Source organism: Ranitomeya imitator, chromosome 8, assembly GCF_032444005.1.
Source record: "Ranitomeya imitator isolate aRanImi1 chromosome 8, aRanImi1.pri, whole genome shotgun sequence".
In the NCBI taxonomy this organism is placed as follows: Eukaryota; Metazoa; Chordata; class Amphibia; order Anura; family Dendrobatidae; genus Ranitomeya; species Ranitomeya imitator.
Window position 1 is genome coordinate 141,926,252 of NC_091289.1, and position 11,781 is coordinate 141,938,032.

General features: G+C 42.5%; 1 protein-coding gene across 1 annotated transcript in view; it reads right to left on the bottom strand.

The window, feature by feature from the left end:
* Positions 1 to 11,178, bottom strand: part of LOC138648014 (dimethylaniline monooxygenase [N-oxide-forming] 2-like) — a 95,004-nt gene extending 83,826 nt beyond the window's left edge. Inside the window, exon 1 of the mRNA XM_069737470.1 lies at positions 11,011 to 11,178. The gene's annotated coding sequence lies outside the window, so the exon portion shown is untranslated. The remainder of the gene's footprint in view (positions 1 to 11,010) is intronic.
* Between the last annotated feature and the right edge of the window lie 603 nt (positions 11,179 to 11,781).

The window sequence follows — 11,781 nt, forward strand, 5'->3', positions numbered from 1 at the left end:
AATACTTTTTCTTAATTTTGTTATTTTTATCTAACTAAGGGGGTGACAAAGGGGTGTTTGATTTACTATTTTTTTATTTTGATCACTGCGATCGGGTCTATCACAGTTATCAAAATGAACCAATTGGAAAAATCTATTGTTGCCGGATACCGGCCGGCAGATTTCGGCGGGAGCACTGCGCATGCACCGGCCATTTTCTTCTGGGAAGACGACATGGAAGGCCAGGAGATGGAGCCAGAGGGTCCGGGGATGGTGGAGGTACAGGGGGGCTCGGGGGACCCCATTTCTCTTTCATCTGGTATGCTAGACCATATCAAAGGAGAGAGAAAAATGGAAAATCAGATTTTTTTGTGATCGTTGTTATTTGGTGAATAACAGCAATCATGTGACTGGGGACGGTAAAAACCGACCTGAATCATGTTCTTCGGGGTCTTGCCTACCTCCGGTAGCCGAGACCCCAGAGATTTTCCGATGCTGGGAGGCGCTATACACTTATTTCTCGGAGCCGTTAAAAAGCGGTGCTGAGCAATAAGGCCCCTTAACTGCCATTGTTAAAAGGCGTATCGGCGGTCGTTAAGGGGTTAAGTCAATATGGAGTTTGGTTCACAACACAGGCTGCTTTTGACTCATTCATGTGACAGGATGTAGGCATTAGACCATTTATCTCGCCTCTGCTGACCCCACCATTCTGTTTTTAACTGGAAATTGGGATAGCAAAAAGGTAATAGCCATAGCAGGACATCTCTCATGAATTTGCACAATGTGGGATAGCACTGTTCAGCAGGACAGTGTGAGACAGCATAATATTCCATAAATGCCTATTTAGACCATGCTATTAAACATTTATTGTTTTGTGTCACTTTTACAGCAGGAATAATTTCCCATGGTGCATGTACACTGTGGCATCCAATGTGCATATTTTTGTCATCGAAGATGGGAACCTGATGTTGGAAAAATATTTTACTCCCACCAGTACATGCCAAGAACTTATACAATATAAAATTCTCTGCTTTTATTATTTACTATAAGTTTTGAAGGTTCAACATTTCATTATTAGTGATGAGTGAACGTGCTCGGATAGAGTGTTATCCGACCATGCTCGTGTACTAATCGTGTCTTCGGCGTGCTTGAATACGATTATTATTATTATTATTTTTTATTATTATAGCGCCATTTATTCCATGGCGCTTTACATGTGAGGAGGGGTATACATAATAAAAACAGGTACAATAATCTTGAATAATACAAGTCGCAACTGGTACAGGAGGAGAGAGGACCCTGCCCGTGAGGGCTCACAGTCTACTATGTTCGCTTCCCTGCAGCTGCATGTCTCACGGCTGTTGAACAGCTGCAACACATGCAGGGATTGCCTGTCAAACAGGCAATCCCTGCATGTGTTGATGCTGTCAAACAGATGAGAGAAATGTAGGCGCAGCGACTTGAACTTCATATTTGAGCACGCCGAACTTACTTTATGAGCACACGAGCATGGTCGGATAACACCTTATTGAAGCACGCTTGCTTATCACTATTCATTATACAATTATGATATAGATTTTTAATTTTTAACAAATGAGTCAGTGCAGAAACTGTCAAAAGATCTAAAAGGTCACAAAGGCCTCAGCCTGCACTGAGGATAAACCTGCTAGAGATCCAACTTATCTTTCACCCTGCTGAGTTTCTGTTGTCTCCTATCGCTGGGGCTACTGTTATCTCTCATTACGCTGCAGAGAGGAAGGGAGTGCATTGAACAGAGATACTGTATACTGTATGCTGGACTCTTTTGGTTCTCAGCCTTGCTTCCCTGACCCTCCTCTCCCCTGGGGTCATAATTGCAACAATTTACTGACTTTACAGTGCACTGTTTTGCTGAGCCTGCAGGCTCCATAGCTACATTGAGCTATACAAGTATACTCTGGCACGCTAGGCTAATTCTGTCTGCATTCCACTAAAGTGTCATATACAGTGGGATAAAGAGGGTGCCCTAGAAGAAAGACGTTTGGTGACACCTAGTGCTCAATCTAAGAACTGGTGATACATTCTATAATACACAAAAAAGACTCAGCTGGTCACCAACCGTCTTCACTGATACAATAGCGACACCTAGTGTCCATGTTGAGCTCTAATTCCGTGCACATTATGAGGATTACTTTAAAAATCATCCTCTCGGCTATATACCATCATACCAACCCTCCCATCGCAGTCTCCACCCCAAATAAGCCCAGCTTATAATACACCTTAAGACTTTTGTAATGCCTTAAAGTGCCCCCCCTATATCCGCTAGGGGTCGCTCTGCAATATGCCCTCCTACTGACCCTCTTTCCTTGAACGGGATAAGCACCACGGAGGCCCTTTCCTACTCAACTCGCCCTCATGCCTAAAGCACGCAGAGCCAGCTCAAAACAACCCAGCAACAGATTTGCCGCTTTAACAGATCTGGACGGCGATATGTCTTCTGGCCCCTTCTCCCAGTCAGAATCCTCTAACTCGTCTATACCTGAGGGTGCGGACTCTGAAATGATTCCAGCTTTAACAACCAAGACCCCTAATACCTCAACCTCAGATCAATCTGCCTTACTATCACAGTTTCAATCAATTTTACACTCAGAATTACTCAAAATGTCAGAAAAATTGACCAAGGATTTAACCAAGGAGATCAGAGAACTCGGTTCCCGTACCTCTGACCTGGAGGACAAAATGGACGCTACCCACACAACCCTTGCTACTCACGAGAAAGACATCGAGATGCTACACGACGAAATTCACACCCTCAACAACAGACTGGAGGATTTCGAAAATCGAGCCCGCAGGTGCAACATCAGAATCAGGGGCATACCCGAAACAATCACCGATCTCCAGTCCACGGCGACGGCTCTCTTTCAAGAACTAATACCAGGAATCCCTATAGAGCGCCTAGAAATGGACCGAATTCATAGAGCCCTGAGCAAACGCAAACCGGAAGGTCCACCAAGGGATATCATCCTTAAATTACATCATTACAAAACCAAGGAACAGCTCTTACAGGCAGCAAGAAATTCGTCACCGCTGGTATTCCAAGGCCACTCATATGAACTGTTCTCCGACTTGGCCCCTACTACCATCGCCAAAAGACGTGCTATGAAACCATACCTGGAGGTCCTACGCTCCAACAACATCAAGTACCGCTGGGGCTTCCCATTTAAACTGATCTTCTCTCATCTCGATATGGTCCATACAGTTCTCTCCCCTGAAGGAGCGAGCCGTTGCTTGTCTAAACTACAACTCATGGACCTCCCATCATCCCCCCCACCTTCTTCCTCGAGGCCCCAACCTGCGACCCTCCGTCCCAGACCACGTGATCCTCCGGCTCCCCCATGACGTGCTGGATATCCACTAACTTTAGTTCGTGCCTATACTACTCCATAGGCTTCTCTTCAGGACAACCTCATAGCGTAGTCCCGGATACAACACGCTAGCCTATACTTTATAATGTTCAATGGAACAAATAGTTCATATGTGTTCTTTTTCAGTTTATTGTTACAGGCGTTCTTGGAGCGTACAGCTCCACTACCTACCCTACAGAAGCCGTTACAGCTTTCGCTTCAACCGAACTTCCAGACTGACAACGCCATTTGACTTGCTCTTCACTTCAGACAAGTGACTATGTTTATTACACGAGTTTTCATAGTGTTTTTTTTTTTTTTTCTTTCTCTTTTCTCCTCTTTATAGCGTGTTAAGTTGTAGAATTCTGTCAGGCCTTTTAAATGGGCAGCCAGGTTTCAAATATTTCACTAGACCATATTAAGGCGTTAATTAACTATGTTTAATATAATGGTTATTTTCAGGTCTCGCACTACGCCCTCTATCCCTAATTCCCCCGGCACTATGAAAAGCCCACTCCTAGCCTGTGAAATTGAATTTCCAGTTTAACTTAACCCACTATCTCGTTCTCACTCCCGTTCTTCACGACATTTAAATATGTTTCATTGTGCCCCCTAGCGGACCCTCATGACCCCACAGTGTCCTTGTACACTGATGCTTCGCACTATGTGCTTAGCCAACAACAGTCCCACCCCCCCCTTCCCAACGAGTTCTTCCTACCCTTTCCTAATCATAGTTATTGTTCAACCTGCCGTCCCTTCCATCCCTACTACTCGCCCGAGTACACTCTACCAATTTGGTCCACCTAACAATAATTTCTCTAACTCCGCCAACGACCCAAAACTTACTGCCAACATAAGCAAATTCAACAACCATCTATCATGCCATTAACGATCCTATCACACAATGTGAGGGGCCTAAATTCCCCTCACAAACGCACTAAGGCCTTTCGTTATTATAGATCCCAACAGGCAGATGTGGTTTGCCTCCAAGAGATGCACTTCTCAACCAGCTCCTACCCCAAATTTATGTCCACTTCGTATCCACTTTTCTACATGGCGAACGCCCCAAATAAAACCAAAGGAGTCGCGGTCTGTTTTAAAAAATCTGTCCCCTTCGTTTTTAAGTCGTCAGTGGCTGATAAGGAAGGACGCTATATCATGGTGACAGGTTTGATATCAGATGAACTGGTCACTTTAGTCTCCTATTATGCTCCCAACTCCCACCAAGCTGCCTTCTTTTCCCAGTTATTGGAATTAGTCTCCGAACATGCCCAAGGCACCACAATACTATGTGGAGACTCCAATTGCATACTGAAAGCTAGCCTCGATAAATCCTCAAGTCCCCATTCCTCTAATCCCCCGCAGCCTTACCCTTCTGCGGATTCAACCGCTCTTAATAAGATTCTCGCCCAACACCACTGGGTGGACTTATGGAGGGAGATCCACCCCTCCAATAGAGACTACACGTACTTCTCCGCACGCCACTTAGTGCACACTAGAATCGACCACATATTCGCTAACCCATCCTTCCTCCCAAACATCTCTAATATATCCATTCTTTCTACACCCTGGTCGGATCACTCCCCAAATCTCCTCACATGCTCGACGCTCCACCCACGGCCCCGTTCATTCAACTGGGCTCTGAATGACTCACTGCTCTCTTATCCCGATATTTCTCAAAGGCTGAAAAATCACATTGATGATTATTTCTCCTTGAATCAACATTCAGCTACATCGCCAATCTCCCTTTGGGAAGCACATAAAGCAGTGCTTAGAGGTCTCTGCATTCAAGAGGCCTCCCGCAAGAAAAAAGACAGGAACGCGAGGATAGCTGAACTGGAGGGCAGGGTGTCAGCCTTAGAGTCTCAGATGAAAAGCACTCCTTCACCAACTACGTATCGCGACCTTCTCCATGCTCGCACTGAATTAGATCTTAGTCTCACTGAGATCGCAGACCGGGCCATACGATGGTCACAGCAACGCTTCTACGCTCTCAATAATAAAAATAACTCTAATTTAGCTCGACGCTTAAAATGCCTACCCTTACCCAGGCCCCCTATTCGAATACGCACACCTGCTGGTATCACATCTAATCCACAACAAATTTCCCACTTTTTCCAACAAAAACTTAGGCAGCTGTACAAGGCCCCAATTACCTCGAATTCAGAAACGATAGAGACATTTTTAGACTCTATTCCCCTTCCAGCTCTTAGCTCCGATTTGATTGAACTCCTCAACCAAGCCGTAACGCCAAGTGAAATCGAACTAGCCATTCAACACTTGAAAACCAATAAAAAACCAGGCCCCGATGGTTTTACGGCCCTCTACTATAAGAAATATGCTCCAATTCTGATCCCCCACCTCACTAATTACTTTAACTCTTTGAGAGAAGGCAATAAGCCAGGTGCAGCCTCTCTAATTGCTGCAATATCTATGATACCTAAACCCAACACAGACCACCTACTCTGGTCTAATTATAGACCAATATCCCTTATCAACATAGATCTCAAAATTTTAGCCAAAATATTATCCCAAAGACTGAACTCTGGCCTGGGTACCCTAATCCACAAAGATCAAGTGGGTTTTGTCCCTCGGAGACAAGCTTCAGACAATATACGGAGGGTCTCCCATCTGTTGCACCTCTGCAAACACCGTGACATACCAAGTATGCTACTGTCATTAGACTTCAAGAAAGCCTTTGACTCTATCTCATGGCCATATTTGTTTGCGGTGCTGCGGAGATGGAAGTTTCCCGACCACTTTCTCTCTTGGATTTACGCTCTCTATAGCTCCCCTTCGGCCTACGTACGTTATAATGGCTTTTCCTCCACGTATTTCCCTATTAGTAGGGGAACCAGGCAGGGATGTCCCCTTTCACCCCTGTTGTTTCTTTTGGCGCTTGAACCTTTAGCTATTCATATGCGCCTTAATTCTGAAGTTCAGGGAGTGGAAGTGGCGTCAGTTTCTCATAAACTTCTTTTATTTGCTGACGACATGCTTTTGCTTTTGTCGTCCCCTAAGACTTCCTTGCCGGCCCTCTTACATACCCTAGAAAGCTTCGAAACTATATCCGGCCTCCACTTAAACACCAGCAAATCCTACGCTATGAACATATCCCTTTCGCGACCTACTGTTTCACTACTTCAGCACAACTTTCCGTTCCAATGGGCCACTGACCATTTGGACTATTTGGGGATTAAACTAACAGCTAACCTAGACTCCCTTTATGCGGCTAATTATCCTCCTATGCTCCGGAAACTTCGCCTTCTGCTCCAATCATGGGAGAAACTACATCTCTCTTGGTTGGGCCGAGTACGTGCGCTAAAAATGACAATCCTCCCTAAATTGCTCTATCTATTTCGCGTTCTGCCTATACCTATCCCCTCACACTTCCTTAAAATGGCCCAAAGGTCTATAGACACCTTCGTATGGAGAGGAGGCATCCCGAGAGTTAACAAGGCTACTTTATACCGCCATCGCCTAAAAGGGGGTTTGGGAGTCCCCAACCTCTTGAAATATTACCGCGCAGCTCAATTAGGCCAACTGACTTTATACCATGCTTATAACGTACCCCCATTATGGCTATCCCTGGAAGCATTCGAAATGCAACCCAGTACTCTAGACACAGTACTATGGATCCTCCCAACTCAACGCAAACATATCTCGAACCCCATTATAAAGCATTCTCTTACAATCTGGGACACTTTAAAATATTCCTCACAACTGATCTCACCCTTTTTACCCCTCGCTCCCATTTGGGGTAATACCCTATTCCCCCCAGGCGTGGGATCTATCAAAAGTTTTTATAGATGGGTCGAAGCCGGCATAACCAGGGTTCACCAGCTGTTCAATATTGATGGGATAATCCCATTCGCGGCTCTACAGGAAAAGTACCACTTCCCCTCCGGAGAAATCTTTCGATACTTACAATTAAAAAACTTTGCCAACTCCTTATTAAAAAATTCTACCCCTCCTTACTCCATGACCCCTTTTGAACAAAAGTGTCGTCAAAACCCACATGCCTCGGGGATTATTTCTCTCCTCTACTCATACATTAATGCCCCTTCCCATAGGCATTGTTTGAAATATACCGTTCGTTGGGAGTCGGACATCGGATCTACCCTGACAGACTCGGAATGGTCCCAAATTTGGTCTCATCTACTGGAGGAATGTTAAACACACTTATGTTAGAAACCAACTACAAAGTGTTAACCCGATGGTATCTGACCCCCGCTAGAGTAGCTAAAGCTGTGGCTAACCACTCCCCAAATTGCTTCAGAGGTTGCAATTCAACAGGAGACATGTTCCATATATGGTGGCTTTGCCCGATTGTCAGAAGGTTCTGGATTAGGATATACCATTTGGTTTTTTCCATAGCGAACATTAACCTTAAAAAAAACCCATGGGAGGCACTACTTAACAAGCGCATCCCCAACATCCCTAATCTTACCCGATCCCTTATCTCATTTATATTTTTAGCAGCGAAACAAATCATTGCTTTGGCATGGAAAAAACCAAACTTAGACTTTTCCGCAGTCAAAACACGCCTCACCTGGTACATGATCAATGAGAAATTGTCGGCTATACTAATGGACAAAGTTGGAAAATTCGAGAAAATATGGCTCCCCTGGGCGGAATGCACCAACCATACCCCTTTTGCCACACCGGTACTATACCCAACTAACTACATTCAGTCGGATTCAGAATAACCTACCAAACCCTTTAGACGTTATACACCTCTTTACTCGGGCTCCCCTCCCCCACTCCCCCTTTCCCTTACTTTGGTTAGGTTGTATGATTGCATGTCAGTTAACCACATGCACTATTGTTCAGATTGTATGTAAAGACTTATCCTGATTTTTTTTTTGATTATCTTGATTATCACGTAAATGTAAACCGAAAACTTTCAATAAAAATTTATTGTTTAAAAGGTTACAAAGGCAAAAGGTGGAGAGGAATTTGCTGCAGATATCAATACATCTAATATAGTGTACTTATACATACATACATCCACTATATGGACAAAAGTATTGGGACAAATTCTTAATCATTTAAATTGGATTTTTCATTAAGTTCTATTTACACAAGAGTATAAAATACAGCAACATGCAGTCTGCTTGTACTAACATTTGTGACCGAATGGCTCAATCTAAAGAGCTCACTGAATTTGTGTTGAGTGTTTTACAGTAATAGAATGCAAGCATTTTATCAAATCAGTTTATGAAATTTCTTCCATCTTATATATTCAACTATCAGATATGAGTGGTTTTAATGAAAATGTGACGTTTTTACAAACCACAGCAACTCAGCCACTAAGTGAGCACATGTAAAGTTACAGGGTGGAGTCTCCGAGTGCCAAGGAGCATAGCGCATAAAAGGCACTAACTTTTAGCAGACTCCATAGCTGTAGATCCAAATCTCCTCTGGCATTAATATCAGCACAAAAATGATGTGCTGGTAGCTTCGTTACATGGTTTTCCATGGCTAACCAGCTGCATGCAGGTCTTACCAAGCATATTACCAAGTGTTGGATGTTGTGGCCTGAAGCCACCACTACTGGACTCTGGAGCAGTGGAAATTTGTTCTGTGGCATGACCAATCATGCTCCTCTATCTGGATGTCTGATGGACTGGGTTTGTTGAATACCAGGAGAACGTTACCTGCCTGACTGCATGATGCCAACTGTAAAGTTTGGTGGAGGAGTGATAATGCTATGGAGCGGTTTATTATGGTGGGCTTGGCTTAGACTCATCCTAGTGAAGGGAAATCTTAATGCTTCAAGAAAGTTTAGACAATTGTTTACATGCAACTTTGCAGGAACATATTATGAAAGGCCCATCTCTTTTCTCTTCCAGCATCACTGTACCCTGGTGCACAAAGCAAGCTCCACAAAAGGCATAGATTGCTGTGTTTGCTGTAGAAAGACGTGATTTGCCAATACAAAGCCCTGACATCAACCCCATTAAACATTTTTTCGTTAATTAAAATGGAGATTGTGAGCTAGGACTTTTCAGCCAACATTGATTTCTGACTTCACAAATGTTCTTCTGCTCTTCCGAATAAATGGACAAAAATGTCCATAGACTTATTCCACAATATTATAAAAAAAGCTTTACTAGAAGAGTGGAGGCTGTTATAGCTGCAAAAGGTGAACCAATTCCATACTAATGCCTGTGGATTAAGAATGGGATGTCAAAAGCTCCTGTAGATGTAGCTATCTCAATACTTTTGCCCATATAGTTTATATACACATAAAATATACTGCCCCAAAAAATAAAAGATGAATTCAGCAGGAAAAAAGAAAGAAACCAGAACGTATCGTTCCTAATCACGTCTGACCACTTTTAACTAACAACCCAGCATAGCCAGCCACTAGACTCTAAAACTTAACATTTAATATGTATACCTCAAAAAATAAAAGGGAACACTAAAATTCTTCATCTTACATATCACTGAATGAAATATTCCAGTTGTAAATCTTTATTCATTATGTAGTGGAATGCTTGAGAACAGTAAAGCCTAAATTGATCAGTGTAAATCACAACTAATATCCCATGGAGTCCCAATTGGGATAGTGAGGTCTAAGTCGGCAAGGACAGGGTCCTCTCCCCTCTGTGCCAGTGTGTCATTGTAAATTTGTTTACTGTAAATTATATCTATAACTCTGTATGTAACCCCCTTTCTCATGTACAACACCATGGAATTAATGGTGCTATATAAATAAATAATAATAATAATAAAGTGCTGTGGAATTAATGGCAGTATTTAAGCAAGTAAAATTTATACATATACCCATATAAGTACATACTTGGCCTATCGTAAGAAAAAAAAATGAACATGGTTTTGAACTAAATCTGTTTTATTCAGCAATCCCATTTCAACTCTATACATTTAATGCATTGATCAAAAAATAATTGCAATCCTTTAGAAAAAAAAAATCATAAGGCTATTCTGCAAACCACAATTCCACAGCATCAATTGTCACGTTTGTCATAAATGTTCATCTTTTTTAAATGATTTTTTGAGTTTCGGAAAGAAACAAACAGAACGGGTCAAATACATATCATTAACATGTCTATTAGTACTATGATGTTCACAATTGCACAACTTTTCCTTTTTGGTGTTGCAGTTTCAATTTTGAGAAATAAATATATGGTATAACATGGATCTCTGTGTGGTGTGCTTGGGCCCCTTACAACATTAGCATGATGTTTATTAGGAGACATGCAAATTGCCTCTTCTGAGAAAAAGAGGACTTAACTCTATAGCGCCACCTGTTGGAAGTAGCGATCCTACAAGTCACAATCAACCCTTTAACGAGTCGTGCCATATGACGTAGGATTAAAAGCTAAATCAGTATCTGAATTCGCAGACACCATGTTTCGGGCTGTTGGCCCTCGTCAGTGCGAAGCATGAGAACTAATTTGGCTAGGTGAGAGGCTCTGGACTGGGGTCTAAGGGGTAGCGTTTCTCCTTATGGAGAGTGACATATCAGCTGGCTTGTCAAGGAGACAGACAACTAACAGTTCAGATACCCATTTCTTTCTTAAAATAAATAACGATTACAATATTTCAATGGCACAATAAAGGTTACAGTATATTCTCATTTCTGGACCTTAACATCAATTCAGTGATGATGTTACCATACCTGGACACTCCACACACTAAAGTCTCTATCTTCAGCCAGCTTTAGCAAGTGTTTCCGAGAAAGTTACTTGATTGTCGGTTCCCCTTATCGTACTCCGATATGTCCTTCTTTCGGAGGCATGTCTGAGTCTTTTATACCTGTATTAGCTACAGTTGTTTACTCTCATCCTGCCCAGAGGCATCTAATCCAAGGTAAGAGGAGATGTCGATGTTCAGGCTGTGTTTCCCCACCCACCAGCCTAACAATATGAGAAGAAGAATAATGGTGCGAGTGACGAAAACCTGTATTTCATACAGATTTCCTAGAGGGCAAATAACCAGACAAGACAAAGGAGCCCACTAACTTCTTAAGATCTAAAGGTCATAATTCTGAAATAACACGATTGCTTAGGTTTTCAAACCAGGTTGGTCCAATGGAAGAGATTAATTGATACAGACTGGAAGGAGAACCATCACTATAATTATGTTTTAAGACGTTAAACCTTACACGCACAGACCTATCTATTCTAGTTGCCAATGAATACAATCTCACACCATGCAAAAAAATTATTTTCTATACAACAGAATTCACACTAGCTGCCCTTTACTTTTTATGCTCGCTAAAAAAAAAAAAAACACCTAAAGTTATAAACCTTCTGATAATATGTGACAGTGTGCACTCAATTAAACAAAAATATTCTTGGTGCAAACGGGAGTAAACTATATAGTCAAAAGGTAGGAGACAAGCAATATGCGATGTAGTACTTTGTGTTTTTGAGGGGTAGTAAAAGAT